This window comes from Solanum dulcamara, chromosome 12 (genome assembly GCF_947179165.1).
Source record: "Solanum dulcamara chromosome 12, daSolDulc1.2, whole genome shotgun sequence".
Classification (NCBI taxonomy): Eukaryota; Viridiplantae; Streptophyta; class Magnoliopsida; order Solanales; family Solanaceae; genus Solanum; species Solanum dulcamara.
This window is the reverse complement of record NC_077248.1, coordinates 56,544,968-56,555,477: the sequence shown is the minus strand read 5'-3', so window position 1 is coordinate 56,555,477 and position 10,510 is coordinate 56,544,968. Positions and strand designations below refer to the sequence as shown.

The 10,510-nt window shown below is 35.9% G+C and overlaps 1 long non-coding RNA gene across 1 annotated transcript; it reads left to right on the top strand.

Moving 5' to 3' along the window:
• Positions 1 to 3,108: 3,108 nt before the first annotated feature.
• LOC129876462 (uncharacterized) lies at positions 3,109 to 4,829 on the top strand. Its single transcript, XR_008763379.1, has 2 exons — positions 3,109 to 3,261; positions 4,334 to 4,829. It is a non-coding gene; the product is annotated as an uncharacterized LOC129876462 (long non-coding RNA).
• Positions 4,830 to 10,510: the final 5,681 nt, after the last annotated feature.

Here is a 10,510-nt window from a genome sequence, read left to right as displayed (position 1 = left end):
CGACTTTAATGGTTCGATCCCATGGGAAGCATCCGACTTTAACGGTTCCATCCCTACCTACGTTGGCGGCGTAGTTTCTGGGGTTTGAGTACGGACTATACTCTCTCCTGCCTCGGTGCCCGATACTCATCCCATGACTCTATGCTCATAAGACTCCCTCCAATCATCTCAAACAAGCCCTCACGGCTAGTTACCTGTGGGACATTGCCAACTCATCAACTCTATCCTCATTTCAACTCAATTAAGTCATAATGGCAAGTCTCATTTAGGACCTTGTCCACTCGTCAATTCCATCCTCCAATCAACTCAATTAAGCCTCATTTAGATAAGCATTTATGACATCTCCTCAAGACTCATCACAACTCTATGGCTTTAGCTCAACAATTCAAGTAGAATTACACGTTTAAGGAAATTGACTTATGCAACATAATCACATGGTTAAAGAGATCAACAAAACATATTAACAAGTCTTCTCCATCAACTCACACTAACATGAAGGTTTGGGAATCTCTTATCTCAACAACATCAACACAAACAAAAATCAAATTTATAAGAGATAAAACTCATTCAAACATAAACCATACCAAGAAACTCCATTCTCATGGACCTTTAACCTCAAAGCAAGAGTAGGGCACATGGGTGGACTCAAACCATGTTTTGGATAGCCTTACATACCTTAGTGAAGACTTGAGGAAGACCTTGGTGTTGGGTCTTCAATGGAGAACTCGAATCTTGAAGCTCTTGGAATTCTTCTTGTTGGAAATGGAGAAGAAGAAGAAGAAGAGAGAGAGAGAGAGAGAAGGGCTTTTAGAGAGAGAGTGAGGCTATAAAATGTGTTCCCAAAAGACCAAGGGTAATACATATATAATTTGGGTAAGTTCCCAAATTGCCCCTCCTCAAAAGTTCTAAAAATAGGCTAAAATACTCCTGGCGTGATAGTGGCGCGTCGCGCCATTGCAACGCCAGACTGATTTTGCCTAAAAACCTCCACACCTCGTAGTGGCGCACCGCGCCAGAGACCAAACTACTGAGGCATGTTTCTAGCGCGATAGTGGCACATCGCTCCCTTACAGCGCCAAGGCCATTGTTCCTGGGTCCTGGAAATTTGGCTTGAAAAACTCTGCACACCTTTTAGTGGCGCGCCGCGCCATAGCCCAAACTACTGAGGCATGTTTCTGGCGCAATAGTGGCGCATTGTGCCACTGCGGCACCAAGCCCAGTTTTCCAGCAGTTGCAACCCAGGCCTGAAACTCTACTGTACTAGTTCATCTTAGGATCGTCATATCTTTCGAATCCGAACTCCAAAAATTACATTCTTGGTGGCGTTGGAAAGAAGACTCGACGACCTTTAATTTGATAGGTCGTGGGCCACCCAGATTGTCGTCTTTCAAAAGATAGGGTCGTTAGAAGTCGGTCCCTTTTACAAAGTCATCCTAAAGCTTAGCCACGACGGATCTTTTGGACTTAGCTTGGTCCTAGGGGTCCTTCATGACCCCACATCACCTCTAACGCTGCTCAATTTCTCAAAGACTCATCTTACTCATGAAATTGCTTCACAATACTCGAGTTCGACCTTACACGTGCTCAAGAAAGGTCCGAATCTTAGGGAAAATTTTTGAGGGGTGTTACAATATATATATCCTTGGACTATTTCTTCTAAAAATAAATAAATGACTTTTATCCGTGGACTATTTTCTTATTTTGTAAGTTCTATATTTTTTTAAAAATTATATATTATTAGTGTTCATATATAAGTTACTCTTATCATATATTTTAGGACTTGGTCAATTTTTAAAAAAATAGTTTTTCTTACCATATTATTTAGGATTCCTTAATTTTAAAATATATTTTCCTCTTATCATATATCTTAGGACTTCTTAAAATATATTTTCTCTTACCATATATTTTAGGACTTCTTAAAATATATCTTGCTAGTTATATATTATAAAATGTGATTATGATGATTTGAGAAAATTGTGAAAAGATGATTTTGTCTAAAACAAAATCTTTAATGAAGGGCAAAAATTTAATCAACATGACTGAAGATTGTAGAGACGATCATTAGTTGTCAACTTTTACATGTCATTTATATTTTTTCAACACAAGAAATTATATAATAATTATAGACAAAATATTGATGTCATTTATATTTTTTCAACATAAAAAATTATATAATAATCATAGACAAGATATTAATCTCCAATAAAATAACCACAACGTAAGAATTACTACATAAATTCACAAATGGTATAAATAAATAAACATACCTCATGAAGAAGTACATAAAAGGCGGGCGAACAATCAGTTTATTTATCCAACTTAAATAAATAAAGAATAATTAAAGGAAAATAGTGAAAAGACGATCTTATATAAAGCTGATTCTTTCAATAAAGGAAAAAAAATTCAAACAACATCATTAAAATTTTAATGTGTTTAATATAGCATATATATATGGTTTATTGCATATTATTAATAAGAAAAAATTTAACAATATGCACGTACAAGGATCCAAGTTTACTTGGAATCCTTGTTTTAAGAGAAACAATCCTATTATATTATATTAAATTATATTTAAGGGATTCCTCTATTAAATTCACTTAAACAATAATTCTATTTTTCCTATATTTTATTTTAGGAGTCTTTTTTTAATTCTCCTTTCCATATATTTTAGGAATCTGCTTTAATTCTACAAATACATTTTGCCATATATTTTTAGGATTCTTTTATTTTTTTCTACTCATATATTTTAGGAGTCAATATTATAAAAATAATTAAATAATAATTTAATTTTTTATTTAAAACGAAGTCTTTTAATGAAGCCAAAAAAGATCAATCAATATTTTAATTATCTTGGTACTTTAATATAGTATAAAAGATTATTGCTTGAAAAAGTGATCATTTTTGGTCCGACAATAAATAATATTAAAATGGCCACAAATTACAATAGTACTATGTCGAGACAAAATTGTAATTAATTATTACACATTGACAATAAACTGATTGATTTAAATAATTATCAACTTGAGAGCTGAATATAATTGTGGAAAAGTGGCGATAAAAATAGAAGCTGTACCAATAGGTACATATAACAACTTGAGGGATGACGACAAAAGCTTAGCGCTTAAGACAAATTATGAAACGTAATGCTTGCGTGTTTCCAGCTCGATCGTATTATATATCTTTGAAACTTTTCTATAAAAGGAAGAAAGATATGTTTGGTGCTGTAGAAGTAGCCGACGTTCACTGCAAGGACTAGAATCGGTAAAAATCCCCTTTTCTCTTTTTCTCTTAATTCATGAAATTATAATAGAGTTGGAACTTGAATTATTATCTTATTATTTGAAATGAAGTTTGTGTTAAAACATTTAGAACTCACATTAAAGCCCCAACAAGTTTGACATTACATCTTAGTAGAGGTTCTTCGGCATTGGGAGTCTGTTCATTTGCAGAGACATCTTTCTACTGTATTTTTAGTAGAGGAGCCGGGTTGTTCATTTTGCTGCATTTTCTTTGTTGAAACTGTTATAGACTTCACCTGCCCCTTTTTGCCTCATATCCAACTTGCTGTCTTTGACTCTTACTGTAATACTGTTTAAAACTCCACCCATGTCTTCTAAGCACATATGATGTTATGTAACCATCTTTGCTACAAATTATTAGATCTAGTCTTAAAATTTAGATTCCAACCTCTAGATGGCATCCGAGTCCGAGCAACTTAATCTAGTTATATGAATTGTGCAATTGTATTAAATAAACAGCATGTTATTATTATTTAGTATATTCTGTCTTTGTTGCAGTGTTATTCTCGGGATGCTATAACTGGTTTATCGAGTCACTTATAATTGACTGACCAATATAAGTCAATGAGTGTAAGGGTACTTATAGATATGATGAATAATTTTGTTATTTAGCATACTAATCTCATTTTTTTAAAAAAATAATTAGAACTTACGTTCAAGGATTGCACTTAATAATTTGGTTCCTTCGCCCTAATTTGGGCAATCCGGGAAGAAAGAAATATGAGGAGTTTTTGAAGTGTTTTAAGTATATTAGATGATGTTTTTTTTGTTACTTTGAACTTTGGAATACTCATGTTATGTCATCTAGTATATTTTCTAGCATTTATAGTCAGAACCTTTTCGGCTTAGGTAATTTTCGATATGAAATCTGAAGTGGTACACTGAATTAAAGTCCAAATCGAATATAAGATCAATTTGCAGTTAAACTCTATATTGGTTGTAGTAATAACCACGGCTTATAAACAGAAGCTTTACTTTGATCATATTTTAGAACTTATTTCCTTCATATTCTCATTCAGTCATCTAATATACAGGAGGAAGAATCATTATATGGCTAAGAAGGAATCTGGAAAAGAGATCTTTGAGGAAGTGACTCGGGAGTCACTAATAGCCATATCTTACTCTGCACCAGAGAAGGATCTTTCTGTTCGATCCAGACCTGAAAAATCCTACGCCGAGAATGTTATTAAAGCGGTAAATGGTGACAAATATGATAATTACAGGTCTATGCTGATCAGAATGTACTACACAAAGTCACCAGACACCAAAGTTGAACCAGTCACTTGGGAACTCTAGGGCTAAGGCTAGATTAATCAATCCAGATTTTTATAATTGTCTGCCTTTGCAACATGTTCTGTTTTACAGATAAATACTGGACTTTACCGTGTGAACTCTTTTGTTGTATCAACCTAAACCAAAATCAAGCAGACAAGTATATTTTACCAGCCTTTAAATTTAGTTTTTTTTATGTTTGAACTGCAGTACTCTCTCACTATAAATGTTAAATCTTCTTTTTATTTCTTTACCAAATTATAGCCTAGTTTTTAGTGTGTCGACTTTTGTGTTTTTTGTTGCTTCATTTAAATTGATGTCACTTCACCTCCAGCTGCAGTGCATATATAGTTCTTATAACATGTGAAAGCATCTAGTCTTTATTTTTGGCTGCTGAGTGAAATTGAGTTTTGCAAAAGGTGTTGGCAGAAGAAAGTAAAAGAACAAGTTTGTTCATCCATGAGGTCGCAATGCAGGTTATGTGATTGAAAGGTGTTATACGTTATGAGTGAACAATTTATATGGTCATTCAAATATAGAAAACTATACATTAAAGTCATTTATATTTATTTTGTATCAATAAAGGCTTTCAAGTTAAACTATTTTTCTCACAAAGTCACTATAGCTAAAAATTAAAGAGAATTACATAAACCTCCCCTCAAGTATAGTTTCCTAACACTTGTTTCATTTGTGGTCTATGATATTATCCTTACTTTTCTTATTTTTAATTATGGGTGTAATAATTCTTTTAACCTAATTATTATTAATATGAAAAAGATGAAATGGCCTGGGAGACACTTTACTTATTCTGGATTGTCATTGCACCTCTACGCTCCCAACTTTATCAACTGAACACTTAATAAAAGTTCCTACATATCTTTTTCATTAACAACATTATGCTCTCTGTTTTCTGTATTTCTCTAAGAGAAACAACACCAACTTACCTCCGAACTCGTAATTTTTGTGAATTCTCTAAAAGGAATGTGGCAGTAAAGTATGTCTAGAGATCCTACATTCTAAATCCATTAAAATTTAGACAATTGAACAAAGTACTTTGTTGTAACACCCCTCAAAATTTTTTCCTAAGATTCGGACTTTTCTTGTATACGTGTAGGGTCGAACTCAATTATTTTGAAGTATGTGCACGAGTTAAGATGAGTTCCTAAGTAATTAAAGAGTGTTAGAGGTGATGTGGGGTCATAAGGGATCCTTAGAGCCAAGCTAAGTCCAAAAGGATTCGTCTTGGGTAAGTTGTTGAGGGAATTTGTATAAGGGTCGACTTCTAACGGCCATATCATTTGAAATATGACGATCTGGGTGGCCCACGCCCTATTAAATTAAAAGTCATCAAGTCTTCTTTCCAATGCCACCAAGAATGTAAATTTTGGAGTTTGGAGTCAAAAGATATGACGATCCTAAGACGAACTAGCACGGCAGGAATTTTAGGCCTGGGTCGCAACTGCTGAGAATCTGGGCTTCGCGCCGCAGTGGCGCGACCCGCCACTATCGCGCCACAAAATAGCCTCAGTAGTTTGGTCCCTAGCGCGGCGCGCCACTACGAGGTGTGCAGGGTTTTTCAGGCTAATTTTCCCAGAACCCAGAAAATTGGTTGGGCACTGTAAGGGCGCGACGCACCACTATCGCGCCACAAAACAGTCTCAGTAGTTTGGTCCCTGGCACGACGCGCCACTATTGGGTAGCAGGGTTTTTACGCCTAATCGACTTGGCGCTGCAGTGGCGCGATGCGCCACTATCGCGCCAAGAGCATTTTAGCCTATTTTTCAGAACTTTTGAGAAGGGGCAATTTGGGAAATGTCCCAATGCGCCACTGCAGCGCCAAGAGCATTTTAGCCTATTTTTCAGAACTTTTGAGAAGGAGCAATTTGGGAAATGTCCCAAATTATATATCCATCATCCTTGACCAATTTGGGAATATATTTTCAGCCCCCTCTCTCTCTCTCTAAAAGCCCTAGGAGTCTCTCTCTCTCTCTCTCTTCTTCTTCTCTTCCATTTCTAACAAGGAATTGCCTCCAAGAGCTCCAAGATTCGAGTTCTCCATTAAAGACCCAACATCAAGGTTTTCTCCAAGTCTTCACTAAGGTATGTAAGGTTATCCAAAACATGGGTTGAGTCCACCCATGTGCCCTACTCTTGCTTTGAGGTTAGAGGTCCATGAGAATGGAGTTTCTTGGTATGGTTTATGTTTGAATGAGTTTTGTCTGCTATTAATTTGACTTTATTGGTGTTCATGTTGTTGAGCTAAGAAGTTCCTAAAACCTTCATGTTAGTATGAGTTGATGGAGATGACTTGTTATTATGTTTTGTTGATCTCTTTAACCATGTGATTATGTTGCATAAGTCAATTTTCTTGAATGAGCTATTCTACTTGAATTGTTGGGTTAAAGCCTTAGAGTTGTGATGAGTCCTAAGGAGAGGTTATAAATGCTTATCTAAATGAGGCTTGATTGAGTTGATTGGAGGATAAAATTGACGAGTGGACGAGGTCCTAAATGAGACTTGCCATTATGACTTAATTGAGTTGAAATGAGAATAGAGTTGATGAGTTGGCAATGTCCCACATGAAACTAGCCGTGAGGGCTTTTTTGAGATGATTGGAGGGAGTCTTATGAGCATGGAGTCATGGGAGGAGTATCAAGCACCGAAGCGGGTAAGAGTATAGTCCATACTCGAACCCCAGAAACTATGCCGCCAACGTAGGTAGGGATGGAATCGTTAAAGTCGGATGCTTCCTGTGGGATCGAACCATTAAAGTCGGATGTTTCCCATTTTATTATCCTGAAATGATAGGACTTGACTAATCGATGGTATCCATGATTAGGGAGGCATTCATGCCCTGGAAAGGAATGGACGGACGTGGCAACAACATCTGATTGTTGTACTATCATTGGCTCATAGGTGATGGTTGTCGGATAAGAGAAACTCTCATTTAGGGCTTGATAGTACTCCGAGTCAGTTGAGTCGAGTGGCTTGTGATTGGTCCCGTCTAAACCATTTCTTGTTAGACTTAGGACACTTGAGTGAGGTGTTATGTATATATATGAGTTGAGATCCTGAGTTGATATTGATGTTTTCTTGATATTTGTTTCATCCGGCCATTTTACATATTCGTACATTCCACGTACTAATGCCATTTGGCCTGTATTATTTCATGATGCAGAGACAGGTACCAGAGATCATCAACTGGCGCACCATTGACTATCCACACACTTCCAGCTACTTGGTGAGTCCTCCTAGTTTTCGGAGGATCTTGAGCTCCCTGTATAGTTTCATTTTGTCTCCTTATTTTGATTATTGGTAGCCATGGGCTTGTCATGGGCACCTCCTAGACTTTGATAGAGGCTTCATAGACTAGAGTGTGGGGAGGTTGGACTGTTACCTTGAGGATTCCTATTATACTTGTTTTATTGAGTTGATAATGTTTGGACTTCGGCCCCCATATTGTGAATAGTATGTTATGATTGAACCCTCCTTTGAGTGAATGTGATTGAAGGATAGTGTGACTGAATCAGGTGGTTCACTTGAAGGTCAGAAATGGCTTTCGAGTGCCGGTCATGTCTAGGGTACCTTCCCGGGGCGTGACATTTGTATACAAAATTTATTACACTATTTATAGCAAATAAAGTCAATAAGCTGAAATTAACATAAAGTTTAAACATAAAGTTGGGGAGGAAATCAACAAATCAAAATGCTTAAGAAAATGTCATACAATGATTTAAGTTTGTAAATGAAATATTTACTGAACAACTACATTAGCTGCAATAATTCAGAATATGGTTCCACAACAACTGAACCAAACACCTTCATCTCAACCCTATATTCCAACGAAGAAGACAATTGTAACACCCCATTGATGAATCGGTATGATATCGAAAGAATAAAGTTGTAAATGGGTAAGCATACCAATGAACCTTTACATTAAGTCATTTAAAGTGTTAGACCAAAGTTAGAGGTTAAGGTGAGCCTTAGAACCAAAGTTCAAGTTGAAGGGTTCACTATGGTGGTATTTCAAGAGATCCCTAGCATAGTCATACTTTGAACGCGCATATCTCCCAAAATATCAAAAATTAGAGTTTGCGCTACCTATCAAAAGAAATTCCTATGATTCTAACTTCTAGGAAAACAAACCACTTGTTCATTCAACTTTGGAAAAAAAGGTTATGCCCGTTTTTTCATGATCTAACTCACCGCACCATGCGGGAACCTACTCTAACACCTAGACAAGATAAGAGAATCCTTACCACGCAATTTAAAAATTGGAATGCAAAATATAATAGAAACACAATATTCACCATTTTATCAATAAAGAATATGTACCAACCTTGATTAAAATAACAAATCTTTTACCAATACATGAAAACTCCTTTGTAAAGCACCAATACAATCCTTTCAAAGAACTAGTCTAAACAGGTACAAGAGTTTCTAAGAATAAACTGGCATATAGAAAATAGACACAGTTTCCACCATAGGCAGAGAGAATTGAAAGCTGTCGGAGATCATCACTGTTTTCACCTAAGAAACATCATTGACCCTGCAATTAGACTATGATAAGTGGCATAGCAATAGTAGTATCAGTACAAACAACACGTACTGGAAGGTATCATCGTTAACCCGAATCCACTACATAATATAAGTAGACATACAGAAGGAAACATGCAATAAGAAAATGCACCACCCAAATCTCTATCCATATGCTCTTTCCATCCTGGGCATAATACCCATATTTAGTAAACTTTGATAAAAAATTTATACACCATTCTGTTGCCAGCTCTACCATTTATAGTTCCACTCTCTTATCATGCTACGACTTTTCCAAGCCCATCCTTTATGCTACACTAAGGCCACTAAGACTTCCCATGCGTAACCTTTTATACACACTAAAGTTTTCCAAGTCTGATTCTTTATACACACTATGTCTTCCCAAACCTTACCCTTATACATACTATCACGGTCCAAACTAGACCCTAGATATGACACGACAATTCGAATCCTGAAATACCCTAATCAAGCCTCTTAGCATGACATAAGGTAGGAAAATAAACAAGAGTAAGCTTAAATATGGAAGATAAGTCTCAAATTGTAGAAATCTTGATAAAGGAGAATTTAAACATAACATTCAAAAACAAGGAGAAATCATATTGTCTGACAAGATCTAATAACATAGATGGGGGAATAAGACAAGACATAGCTCACCCAAAACACATGGAAGTGAAATAAGTCTAAAAGTAAAAGACGACATAGGTGGTTACGTTCTCGAATCATGAGGGCTCACTAATGCAAGCAACACCAACTGGAACCTCTACTAGCCACGAGAATGGGCAGGAACATCGTGACCTATATTATGAAACAATATAGGAAAAAGTATGCATTAATACATAAAATGTACTAAGTAGGATTATTATTTGACCCACGACGTGAATCATAATAATACAATGACCAAGCTAAACATAGTTAAAACCTTTTAAAGCATCTTTTGAATCTTAAGATATGGTAATGCAAGCTCGTAAGAATTTCATCAAGCAAGAAAGTATAGAATAGTCATAAAATGTCACGATATGAATTTCGAGCCATGATGGCGCCTACTATCACCCCCGAGTAGGCAAGACAAACCTAATCAGGTAGAAGTCATACCACACTTTAAGTAAATAATAAATAACATAAGAAGGCGAAAGCAAGATAAATATAACAAAAGTAATTGGACCAAGGTATAGATATGTAAGAACAATACAAAATATACAAAAAGGCCTGAAAGTGACCAAATCTGACGGACTGATACTAGACCAAACCTCAAACCTAGTGTCACTTATACAAGAGCTACTAATTACAAAAGCTGACAATATATGAATATATAACACAAAACTGACTATCCAAAATACAAAATATAAGTCAGAGCAAAAGATGGAATGTATCAAGTCTCTGAA